The 13,123-nt window shown below is 39.0% G+C and overlaps 1 protein-coding gene across 3 annotated transcripts in view; it reads right to left on the bottom strand.

Annotated features, from left to right (window-relative positions):
- The window catches only part of CDH20 (cadherin 20), a 221,863-nt gene that overhangs the window by 118,554 nt on the left and 90,186 nt on the right, over positions 1-13,123 (bottom strand). The window contains exons 2-3 of one of the 3 annotated variants that reach the window (XM_055297437.2): positions 10,591-10,725; positions 9,230-9,328 (exon numbers count right to left, since the gene is read on the bottom strand). The exons of 1 other annotated variant lie outside the window; for it this stretch is intronic. The gene's annotated coding sequence lies outside the window, so the exon portion shown is untranslated. One more of the 3 variants, XM_055297441.2, reaches the window with a different exon arrangement.

Below are 13,123 nucleotides of genomic sequence, written 5' to 3' on the forward strand. Positions count from 1 at the left end.
ATACAAGCCAACATCCTGCTCTTGAACAACACAAACAGTGACAACAGCAAACAACATTTTCCCAAATATAGCAGCAAACACCAGGAGAGGCAAGTGCCCAAGTAAAATTCAGAAAACACCTTCTATTCATATTTTGGTGATCAATACTATATTCAGCTTAGATTGTTCCTTGGAGCTCATTAGTCCTCAAGATCAAGCCGTGACCCAGAATGTACATATGGGTGAAGAGCTGGTGTTTATGAAAGCAAGGGCATCCAAGGGTATCATTGGCCTCATGTTTCTACTTTGAAGTGGCCCCACAAATTTTCACGTGTGAGACTGAAATTTAAAAATCCTAGGGAAATGATAATTCCCAGAGTGTGTCTAAAGTAGTGGCAATACGTGATGTTTATTAATTATGTTTTAACATATATTTGTCTTCATTATATTTCAAAATAAAAGAGGCAATACAAAGAAATAAACACCAAAAATAATACAGATCTAGATTTAATCACAAACAGTTCTATATTTTGTTGAACAAAACACAAGGTGCCCATTACTGGGATGTTTGACTAGACATATATTAGTAACACTTGCCATTTATTCTGCACCTATTCTGTGTTTGGCACGGTGATCGGTGATATATATATATTACCTTGTTTGATCTTGATATAATAATGTGATATTTTATTATAATAATAAAAAAAACACATGGTTTATCCCCATTTTACAGATGTGAAAACTGAGGCCTAGAGAGGTAACTCATTCAAGGTCACATAGCCAAGTCGAGAAGATCTTAAGTCTAACAGTGCTCTCCACATAGTTACACTGCTCCTAACAGGACAGGGAAAGATACATTAAAATGTTAATTGCTATCTGTATGTGGTGTATGTTTTTTCTTTTTGCTTATCTGTGTTTTCTGATTTTCTTCAATTAACATGTATTATTTGCATAATAAATAAAGGGGAAAAATAAATTGAACCACAAACAACTTTCCCTTGCCAAAGCAGTAGGAAGAGGTGAGGGAAGAAAGGAAGAAGGGAAAGTAAAAAGAAAGTAAGAAGGGAAAGGAAGGAAGGAAAAGGGAAGGGAGGGGAAGAACAGGAGGAAGGTTAGAGGAGGGATGTCTTCCTCAGATGGCTGTAAGACTGTGTGTGCACAGCTCTGTGCCATCACCCCTTCTCTTGGGGGTGGCATTGAATGCAGTTCAGCAAGGTGGACAGGAGCAGAGGAAAATGTCCTTCAAAACACAAGGGTTTGGGAAAGGGACCTCTATACGTTTAGAGTACTTTCAACTATGGAAGGTTTAGTATTGCAGTACTGAACTGGATAGTAATTTATATAGAAGGTTGTATCTCCTCCAAAGACTGGTTATTTAGCAAAATGTTTTGAGTTTTTTGGCAGAAGACTATTATCTACCAAAAAAAGTACCCCGTTTAACTGCCAGGGTCTGGGCACCAGTTGTGGATGGGGATGGAGTAAGAAGCAGCAGCTAGGGTGCTGGGAAATATTTGTGGGGAAACAGACAAAAAGCATGCTGGTCAGGGCAGTGCCGTGGCACAGTAGGGTGACCATATAATTTATCTTTCTGTTTTTTTTTTGTTTGTTTGTTTTTGAGATAGAGTTTTGTTCTTGTCACCCAGGCTGGAGTGCAGTGGCATGGTCTCAGCTCACTGCAACCTCTGTTTCCCAGAAGTGATTCTTCTGCCTCAGTCTCACGAGTAGCTGGGATTACAGGTGCCTGCCATCATGCCCAGCTAATGTTTTTGTATTTTTAGTAGGGATGGAATTTCACCATGTTGGCCAGGCTGGTCTCGAACTCTGGACCTCATTACCTCAGGTGATCTGCCCTCCTCGACCTCCCAAAGTGCTGGGATTACAGGTGTGAGTCACCATGTCCTGCCTATAATTTATCTTTCTAAATACAAAGCGTTCATGTTAATCATCAGCTGGTACAGCAGACAGGAATCAGGACTGTCCCTGAGAAACTGGGAAGTTTGATTACTCACGTAGCTAGACAATTCAGAAGAATCAAGAAGCTACAAAAACCAGATAAAGGATGTAGATACAAAAAGCAACACCAAACTTTTATAGAAGCTCAGCCTCGCTAATCATCAAAGAAATTCAAATTAAAGCAACAGGAATGTTTCTTTTCACTTTTCAAGATGGCAGAAATTATTGTAAAAAATAATAGGGCTATCATTTATTGAACTATATATGGTAGGCACTTTCTAGGTCTTTTTTTCTTTAAGATATGCACTTTTCATTTTAGAATCATTTTAGATTTACAGAAAAGTTGCAAGGATGTTACAGAGTTCTCATATAACCTATTCTTAGTTTCCTCTTACATGACTATGGTACATTAGAACTAATGAACAAATATCAATACGTTATTATTAACTAGTCCATACTTTAATGGACTTAATTAAATTAGTTAATGAATCAATATTGATACATCATTATTAACTAACGTCCATACTTTATTTGGGTTTCCTTAGTGTTTCCCTAACATCGTTTGTCTGTCCCAGGATCTCATCCAGGCTACATTTAGTCATATTTCTTTCGTTTCTCAGACTTTCATTGTCTTTGATGACCTTGGCAGTTATGATATTTTGTAGGATGTCCTTCAATTTGGGTTTGTCTGATGTTTTTCTTATGGTTACGTAGGAGTTACAGAGAGATTTCTCACTGTTGAAGGGGAGGTTGCAGGAAGGCAACATGGGATGCTAGAAAGAACTATGTGGTGCTGGATGAGTCCGAGATATGAGTATGAACTCATATTTAGCTTAACACAGATACAGATGGATAGAAACAGAGAATTGTAGATACGTAGGTCTACAAGTTCACATACATACATATATTTCCTATCTCTGTCGCTTGACAGATCCTAGAAGTGACAAAACCCTTGTAGATACAAGCACACCTAGGGCCTAGATCTTGGTTTCCAATACCATTCTTCAGGAAAAGAAACCAGGGCTCCTTGAAGAGATGGCTGATTCTAGTATTGGGGCAGGAAACACCCAAGATGGACCCAGAGGGTCTTATACTGCCAGAAAGTAAGAAAGTGCTTGAAAAACAAATGATGGCACGTCAAAGGGTCACGAGAGCCAATCTGGAAGAGCTCCCAAGGGCCAAAGCTGGAACAATTTGAACAATAAAATAAATGATATAGTATTGGATTATAACCCAAAGATTACAATGAATATCCATTAGTGCATACTGAAAAAACTTATTAATTAAATGGGAGAGAGGGGACAAATCTCATTGCAGAATAATTCCAAATAATGTGTGTAGATACTTTGCTTTCAAAGATGTGGAGCATAGCTTCCAAGTCCTTAAATGTGGGCTTCAGAGTAACTTCCTTCCAAAGAGTACAGTATGGAAAAAGAGTAATTTTATAGTGGAGAAACCTGACAACACTGTATCAGCAAGGTGAGCAAGGTTAACATCAACAGTGATGCCATGTTGATACTATCAACATGTATCCTAATATGATGTGATGAGAATAGTACTTTACCTCTGTGGTCTTCTCCTTTCATGGCTTACCTCTGAAATCAACTGACTGGTAGTTACTGAGGACCCTATGTAGACCCATCACTGTTTGAACAAAAAAAGTAGAGGGATATATTCTTATTCTCAGAGAGTTTATAATCTAGATACTGTGTAATCCAGATACTGTGAGATTTATGCTGGTAAGCATGACCAAGACCAAACTGCAAAAGTCAGGCATTTTGTTTTTCTAAAAACAATAAAATAAAAAAGATGCCTAGGAGTAAGGGGGCAATTTAAAAAAAAAAAAAAAAAAGCCAGGAGTGGATATTCTACTCTGGTTGCTGAGCTCCATAGAGTCCTGTGCTGTCAGGATGACCCCTGTGGGTTGCCTCTGAAGTTATAGCTCCCTTGAAGTTGCATGTATATGTGACACAATATATAGGAGCTGAAGTGTCAGGATGCTTACAGTCCTCTTTTCAGAGTACCCACTACAAAGGAACATAGTTTGTTAAAATCTGAGTGGGAAGAGTATTATTCCAGTGAAGAAACAATAATTGTAAACCATCACTTTTTATCTGGGAAGGGATGACTTCTCAGATGAACTCCTCAAAGCATCTCTATGCTCTTGATTTGATAGGCATCTTACTGGGAATTGGAGAGAATTGCCGAGGTGATTTAACTCTTTCATGTGGAGAGAATCCGGGAGACGAGGCTGTCCAGGTGTGCTGGGGAGAAGAGATGGGTAAAGAGGTGGATAGAGTGTTCTGGATTTCCTCCAGGTGGTTTGGAGAAGATAAGCCAAATTTGACAAAAGCTAAAAAAAAATTAAGTTGTGGCTACAGTAGAAAAACACGATTTCTCTTTGGAGCTGGAGTCATGGGAGAAGTTGAGTTGGCTTGCTCTGTACTTGAACAACATACGTAATAATTGTGATTATTTTGGGGGTTATAAACAACTGAAAGGTCAGAAAACACACACAAACAATCTCATTCTAAAGCCAACTTTTAGTCAAATTGGAACAACTGTGAGAGGAAATGCAACTCTAAGAAGTAGGAGATATCTTGCAAAATTCCCAAATGTAGTCACAGAATCAACACTCAGTACAATGGTCTGTGTCTGGGATGAGGACAATTAAGAAACAAAAGTCTAAAGACATGTGGATTAGCATTTTAAAAATCCAGCACATTATGATTTTCCTAAAATTTCTCCTTGTTTGCAATGAAAAAGAACCATGACTGTAGCAAGAGAGTCAAAAACTTGTGATTTTTTGCATACTCCCACACCTCTCAGAAATTCGATAAAACCCCCCTCACCACCTAGAAATTCCTACATAACGCTCTCCACTGGTGTGTTCCCTAAGATATGTCACAGGGTGTGGTGCTGTGGAGGCTAACTGAAGCTGGGAACTACTGTGGCATAGACAAGTGGTACTCATTAAAAATAAAAGAAGAGGGGGCATACGGTTGAGCCTTGGCATATTCTTGAATAGGTGTTCTAGCATAAACCTGTATCAGGAATGGCTGGAGGGCTGGTGGGTGGGTCCCTTATGGGTCTGTTTTATTGGAAAGAACTAAGGGAATTTGGATAATGTTATCTCAGACGAAGAGGTGAAATGCACATTTCAGAGGAAAAAGTCTGTTTCAGGAACTATGGGCTAGTGTCTGAGAGATGTGGTGATTCTATGCAGAGTCCATCTGTGTCTTCCCAACCACTGTGAACTGATACTTGAGTTCTATACAAAGGAAATGAGGCAGGCACAATGGAAGAACCAGTGGAAGCTAAGAGTGCTGAGATATTGGGATGTAAGGTGTCAGTGTTGATGGGGATCTTCTACAGTGATGGGAAATGGAGCTCTTGACCCAATAGCAAGACCCTCATTATCAGGCACAGGAGACCCCAGCAGCCATCTGTGGCTGTGCTACCACTTATGCACATGCACTGCAGGAGCCATCACCACAATGAACCAGATCAAAGGAGGAGAAAAATGGCCCATGATGTCCCAGGGGTGTCAAAAAATATTCATTATGGAGCACACATGAGACATCTGGGGCTGCCTACACTTCTTTGGTAGTAATATTAAGGTGACAGTAGGTCAGAGGTACTGTAGCTTGGGTAAGAACAGAGCACGAGAAATCTCTTACTTGATTGCAGATTCCATTTTTATACCACCCTGACACCTCCCCACCCTACACTCAGCAGGTAAAAAGGATTACGTGGGAAACACAGGAATCATTCCTTTTATTCCTTGAAAGGGACTCAAGGGAGGGAGGAAAGAATGTCTCTTCTTTTTGCTTTTTTAGCTTTAAATGTCATCAGCTTGTGCCAATCTTACAGCATTTGATGTATTTTTATCCTCCCATCTAGAGTGTAAGTTTGTGGAGGGGGCTATATCTTTATCTTTCTATCTTTAACACCCATGACAACACCAGAAACAAAGTATGTGCTCAGCAAATGCTTGTAGGTGAATGGAAGATGTCTAACATAAATCTGGCATTGTTTTAGAAGCTTTATTTAGGCTTAATTTTAACTCCTTTGGAATTTAGTTTTTGTAGAGAAGAGGGAAACCTGGCCAGCTTTTCAAAATTTGTTCTTCAGAACCACAGAGCTGGAGGGGATTTTAGAGATCATGCAGTTTAGCACTACATACAATGTGATCAGCCAGCTAGTGCTGTGAACTGTTTATCAGTTTGTGATAAGAGAAGCACAGAAATAGAAAACATTTAGAAATTTTATTGTCATCTGATACTGCTGCAACATCCAATCATGCAATCTTATTTTAGTATTTCATCTTTGCGGTCTTATTAAAGTTGTCTTGCTTTATGAAGGATAGGAAATGAAAAGAACAAAGGCTCTGACTTCTTGGTAGTCTCAGACAAAAGTTGGAGACCACGTTTGTAGTTAGTTCTCTACCGTTTCAGTACAGCATAATGGTTAAGCACATAGGCCCTGAAGCAAGGCTATCAAGGTGGGAATCATGATTCCTCTGCTTTCTAGGTGGGTGACCTTGGCCAAATGATTTAAACTCTGTTCCTCACTTTGCTATAAAATGGGTTATGATAAAGACAAACATGTTAGTACATACTTCACTGGGTTGTCGTGAGGATAAAATGGGTTGAAACATTTAAAACAGAATGGGGCCTGCCACATAGTAAATGCCTTAGAATTATTGGTCGTTATTAATTATACAGGTGAAAAACAGACTTAGGGAAGTGAACGGAAATCTACATTCCCATACTTAGCGGACTCTTCTTTCTTGATCCTATTTCCTCTTTACCCCAAATCTCCCCCTACCAACAATAATAATATTTTCTTAATTCTTCTGTTCTTGCCACTCATTCTGTTCTGACCCCTGATTTGCTCTGCGTCCCCTTCATACTGTTGCTTCTTAAAACATGCTTCAGTCATTGCAGTCTCAGTCAGGTCCCTACTTAACTGACCACAGACCCAATGACTGCGTTCCCTCGTTCGGGGCTGTAATTTCTCTGCTGGAGTCATCACAGAGATTACCCAGGATACTTGATGTCCTGACAGAGCACACAGGCTCTCCTGCTTAACAAAACCACGAGGACGTGCCCCAGGAACACTGCAGCAAAGATGAGCAGTGACTGCAAATGTTTATTAAAATTATGACTGACTTCCCTGCAAAGAAAATGAATCACACAATATGCTGCTGATGCAGGCCATTAAGTCAGTCCTTGTGGGACAAGCAATACTGACCTGTCATGGAGAGAACGCTGGGAGTCAATGGGCAGATGTATTAATTCTACTCAGTCTCCACCCATGCAAAGGAACCGATTTAACTGTAAGACTGCAGTTAGGGAGCCTTACTTAGGTTTTGTTGGAAAGCAAAACAAGCAAATAAACTGAAAAACGGCTCCCTTGCCAGTTAGCTAGGTCTATTAAAAAATTCTGTATTTTGAGAAGATAAAAAATGCCATTTTCCTCCTATAATCCTTCTCCTCCCCCCTAAGGCTTTGAAGAGTCATTTTCAAACCCTTTCTAAATTTTATGTCCTTTGCCCTCTTGTACACCATATTGTATTTCTTATAAAATGATTGAGGGAGAGTTGGTTGTATACTGGGCCCTGTTCTAGAGCTTTACGTTTGTTAACTCATTTAATCCTCACAACAACCTACATAAGGGGCTTTTTCCCATTTTATTTTATTTTATATTTTATTTTATTTTATTTTTTGGAAAGGAAGAAGTAAAATGACTTTATTTCCAGATGACACAATAGTATATATAGAAAATCCCAAAGAATTAAAAAACCCCAAAACTATGAGAGGTAATGAATGAGTTCAACAAAGTTGCGGGATACAAGATCAACAAATGAAAATCAGTTGTGTTTCTGTACACTAGCAATGAACGATTTGCAAATTAAATTCCATTTGTAATAGCATGGAAAAGAATGAACTGGGAGTGTTGCCGTTTTAACAATATTAAGTCTTCTAATCCACGAACCTGGAACATGTTTTCATTTATTTAGGTCTTTATTTATTTTTTAAAAAATGGATTTCAATAGTTTTTGGGGAACAGGTGGTTTTGTTTACATGGGTAAGTTCTTTAGTGGTTATTTCTGAGGTTTTTGGTGTATCTGTCATCTGAGCAGTATATGCTGTACCCAATGTGTAATGTTTTATCACTCACCCTGCTCTCCTTTCCCCCTGAGTCCCCTAAGTCCATTATATAATTCTTATGCCTTTGCATCCTCATAGCTTAGCTCCCACTTATAAGTGAGAACATACAATATTTGGTTTTCCATTCCTAAGTTACTTCACTTAGAATAATGGCCTCCAACTCCATCCAAGTTGCTGAAAAATTTTGGGGCACTGAATGCTGCAGTGAGTTGGGACAAACGTGCTCTGGGCAGGCCTTTGCTGTGGTTACCTGGGCACCACTGTCTGAGGGGCAGTGAGAGAGGCACTGGGCCCTACTCATGCCTCTGCCCCGCTCAGCGTTTCCTCACATCCCTTCTTTTGTATCTCTGTCTCCTTCAGAGCTTCTCTGAGGGTATAGGATACTTTCTTTCCTATGGGTTAATGACAGGGTCATTGCTGGAAGTTCCCATCACTTCCCTGTCCATCTTCCTGTGCTGGAGAACAAACCTAAACAGGAGGATCGGGGAAACTGAACTGTAAATACAGACCCTATCATCTGACATAAGCCTCTCTAGGACTTTAGTTCCCCTCAACATACCTCAGCTTTGTCTTGCATCTTCAGTAAGATGTTTTCAGGAAGTGGGCAGGGAGGGAAGGAGTTGAGATAGACCTATACCTAGAGCCGGAGTGAGTGAGAGTGAGAGAGAGGAGGGGGGAAGTGGGAGAGAGAGGGAGAGTAACTGGAAGAAGGAGAAAAAAATAAAGAACCCATCAAGTAATGAGAGACATTTTAGAAGCTCAAGAACCTAATTATTAATCCAATTATTGATTTGTTTTCTCTCTAGTTAAAAAATTGAGATGAGAATACTGAGGAATTTCCCCAAATGGTTTGTGGCCCAGGGCTAGGTTCTTATTTCATATTTTTTATTGTTAGAAAACACAAATATGAAGGAAGAAGAAGAAATACATGAGTTAAAATTTTATTAGCAGAGGGTGTGTTCTTATATCAGGTTGGATTCCAGTATTATCCCAGTGATACTAAGAAGTCTACCTCAAAGTAAATATGAAAAAGAATATGCATTCTGAGAAATGTTTTTCACATACTACATTGACTAATTCTAAATCGATGCTATTTGACATTAAATAAAATTAGTACTTACAAATTCTAGATGGATGAGATCTCAGCAATCACTGTATATTTTACAATTTTCCATAGCATGACGAATATTGTATTGATTGAGAAGGGCATAGTATCTAACCTAGAGCAAATTAAGTCTAATTTAGACACAAGTAATAATCAGTGCTATCACTGCCATGCTTTCCAATGCTCAGAGAGACACATTTTGGTTTCTGTTGGCCTCCCATTTAGTAAACCTTGCACAAGATGGCAGGCAAGTCTTCAGTGCTTGTAGCACACTGCTTGTAAACACGAGGTGATTAAGTCTGCTGGTGAAACGCTCACTGTAGCTAACAATAATCTATTATATATTTCAAAATAGACGAACTAGAAGAGAGGACTTACAATGTTTCCAACACAAAAAAGTCATAAATGTTTGAGGTGATGGATATCATAATTGCTCTGGTTGATCATTACACATCATATGCATGTATCAAAATATCACATGTACCCCATAAGTATGTACAATTATGTATTAGTAAAACAAACAAACATGAGTTGAAGACACTGTGGGCACATACTCAAGTCTGCATAGAATGCAGTGCTGGGGGTTGTCTTGCTGCCATTTTTTTGATGAGCGTAGGAGGCGAAGAAGGGTATACTTGCCAGAGAATGAGGGAAGATAAAATTAGAAAAAATATAAACATTTAGAAAGGATTAAAATCTTTGAAAATGATATCATTGTCTCTGTGCATATGCTATACTCTTTAATTAATTTTTGTATTTTAGAAAACTATAAAACACTGTCACATTGAAAGAATTTAATCTAGCATTTGGAAGTGAAATATAGACAGTTTATATTGAATAAAATAATTTTCCAGAACTTCAGATTTATAGAATGAGATCAGAAAGCTTTGAATTTAGCGATTTTTTTGTGGAGAGAAGGCTGGAGAGAAGCAGGAATGGGGAGTCTGATATACATCATGATTAAACAGTGGCTTTTACTGCTAGATGTTATAAAATTTAGCACAGATCTATTAAATTAAAAAGAAAAAAAAGAAATTTCCAGAAAGAGTCAGCCCGGACTTAATAGATGCTTAATCTTATAGTATAGCATATAAAGGGGAGTCAGGGTAGAGGTAAGATAGGGCCTTGGCCCTGATGGATGGTTATTGACAAACAAGTGAATGGGATTGTACTATGAAACTATGACTCTCAGATAAGTGAGTTCTTTACAAGAAGGCATGAGTCCTCAGAAACACTTAGAGGAGCTCAAACAGGAAGAGGGTCCAGGCTGTGTCTCTATAACACTAAGTGCTCTGATGGGGGCTGCCCGAGCTGAAAAGAGAGACCCTGAGAGGGCAGGGGGCCCTCCCCAAAACATTCTCCCTGTGCTCTGTATACCTCATCCTTCTGCATCTTTGATGGTGATCTGAGGCTGCTGACCACATTCTTACTGGTCCACACTTCATGTGATTCTGGACCTCCCCAGGATTTGCCCTGTTTCTTCTTCTCCCATTGGAACAGCCATTGAATATTCTTGATGAAAAGAACAGAAAGAAATAAAAACCATTTGTTTGTATCCTCTTTTATTTCATTGAGCAGTGGTTTGTAGTTCTCCTTGAAGAGGTCCTTCACATCCCTTGTAAGTTGGATTCCTAGGTATTTTATTCTCTTTGAAGCAATTGTGAATGGGAGTTCACTCATGATTTGGCTCTCTGTTTGTCTGTTATTGGTGTACAAGAATGCTTGTGATTTTTGTACATTAATTTTGTATCCTGAGACTTTGCTGAAGTTGCTAATCAGCTTAAGGAGATTTTGGGCTGAGACAATGGGGTTTTCTAGATATACAATCGTATCGTCTGCAAACAGGGACAGTTTGACTTCCTCTTTTCCTAATTGAATACCCTTTATTTCCTTCTCCTGCCTGATTGCTCTGGCCAGAACTTCCAGCACTATGTTGAATAGGAGCGGTGAGAGAGGGCATCCCTGCCTTGTGCCAGTTTTCAGAGGGAATGCTTCCAGTTTTTGCCCATTCAGTATGATATTGGCTGTGGGTTTGTCGTAGATAGCTCTTATTATTTTGAGATACGTCCCATCAATACCTAATTTATTGAGAGTTTTTAGCATGAAGGGTTGTTGAATTTTCTCAAAGGCCTTTTCTGCATCTATTGAGATAATCATGTGGTTTTTGTCTTTGGTTCTGTTTATATGCTGGATTACATTTATTGATTTGCGTATGTTGAACCAGCCTTGCATCCCAGGGATGAAGCCCACTTGATCATGGTGGATAAGCTTTTTGATGTGCTGCTGGATTCGGTTTGCCAGTATTTTATTGAGGATTTTTGCATCAATGTTCATCAAGGATATTGGTCTGAAATTCTCTTTTTTGGTTATGTCTCTGCCAGGTTTTGGTATCAGGACGATGCTGGCTTCGTAAAATGTGTTAGGGAGGATTCCCTCTTTTTCTATCGATTGGAATAGTTTCAGAAGGAATGGTACCAGTTCCTCCTTGTACCTCTGGTAGAATTCAGCTGTGAATCCATCAGGTCCTGGACTCTTTTTGGTTGGTAAGCTATTGATTATTGCCACAATTTCAGAACCTGTTATTGGTCTATTCAGAGATTCAACTTCTTCCTGGTTTAGTCTAGGGAGGGTGTATTTGTCGAGGAATTTATCCATTTCTTCTAGATTTTCTTGTTTATTTGCATAGAGGTGTTTGTAGTATTCTCTGATGGTAGATTGTATTTCTGTGGGATCGGTGGTGATATCCCCTTTTTCGTTTTTTATTGCATCTATTTGATTCTTCTCTCTTTTCTTCTTTATTAGTCTTGCTAGCGCTCCATCAATTTTGTTGATCTTTTCAAAAAACCAGCTCCTGGATTCATTAATTTTTTGAAGGGTTTTTTGTGTCTCTATTTCCTTCAGTTCTGCTCTGATTTTAGTTATTTCTAGCCTTCTGCTAGCTTCTGAATGTGTTTGCTCTCGCTTTTCAAGTTCTTTTAATTGTGATGTTAGGGTGTCAATTTTGGATCTTTCCTGCTTAGAATCAATATCGTGAAAATGGCCATACTGCCCAAGGTAATTTATAGATTCAATGCCATCCCCATCAAGCTACCAGTGACTTTCTTCACAGAATTGGAAAAAACTACTTTAAAGTTCATATGGAACCAAAAAAGAGCCCGCATCGCCAAGTCAATCCTAAGCCAAAAGAACAAAGCTGGAGGCATCACGCTACCTGACTTTAAACTATACTACAAGGCTACAGTAGCCAAAACAGCATGGTACTGGTACCACAACAGAGACATAGATCAATGGAACAGAACAGAGCCCTCAGAAATGATGCCGCATAGCTACAACTATCTGATCTTTGACAAACCTGACAAAAACAAGAAATGGGGAAAGGATTCCCTATTTAATAAATGGTGCTGGGAAAACTGGCTAGCCATATGTAGAAAGCTGCAACTGGATCCCTTCCTTACACCTTATACAAAAATTAATTCAAGATGGATTAAAGACTTATATGTTAGACCTAAAACCATTAAAATCCTACAAGAAAACCTAGGCAATACCATTCAGGACATAGGCGTGGGCAAGGACTTCATGTCTAAAACACCAAAAGCAATGGCAACAAAAGCCAAAATCGACAAATGGGATCTCATTAAACTAAAGAGCTTCTGCACAGCAAAAGAAACTATCATCAGAGTGAACAGGCAACCTACAGAATGGGAGAAAATTTTTGCAACCTACTCATCTGACAAAGGGCTAATATCCAGAATCTACAATGAACTCCAACAAATTTACAAGAAAAAAACAAACAACCTCATCAAAAAGTGGGCAGAGGACATGAACAGACACTTCTCAAAAGAAGACATTTATGCAGCCAAAAAACACATGAAGAAATGCTCCTCATCACTGGCCATCAGAGAAATGCAAA

This window comes from Symphalangus syndactylus, chromosome 1 (genome assembly GCF_028878055.3).
Source record: "Symphalangus syndactylus isolate Jambi chromosome 1, NHGRI_mSymSyn1-v2.1_pri, whole genome shotgun sequence".
Lineage (NCBI taxonomy): Eukaryota > Metazoa > Chordata > Mammalia > Primates > Hylobatidae > Symphalangus > Symphalangus syndactylus.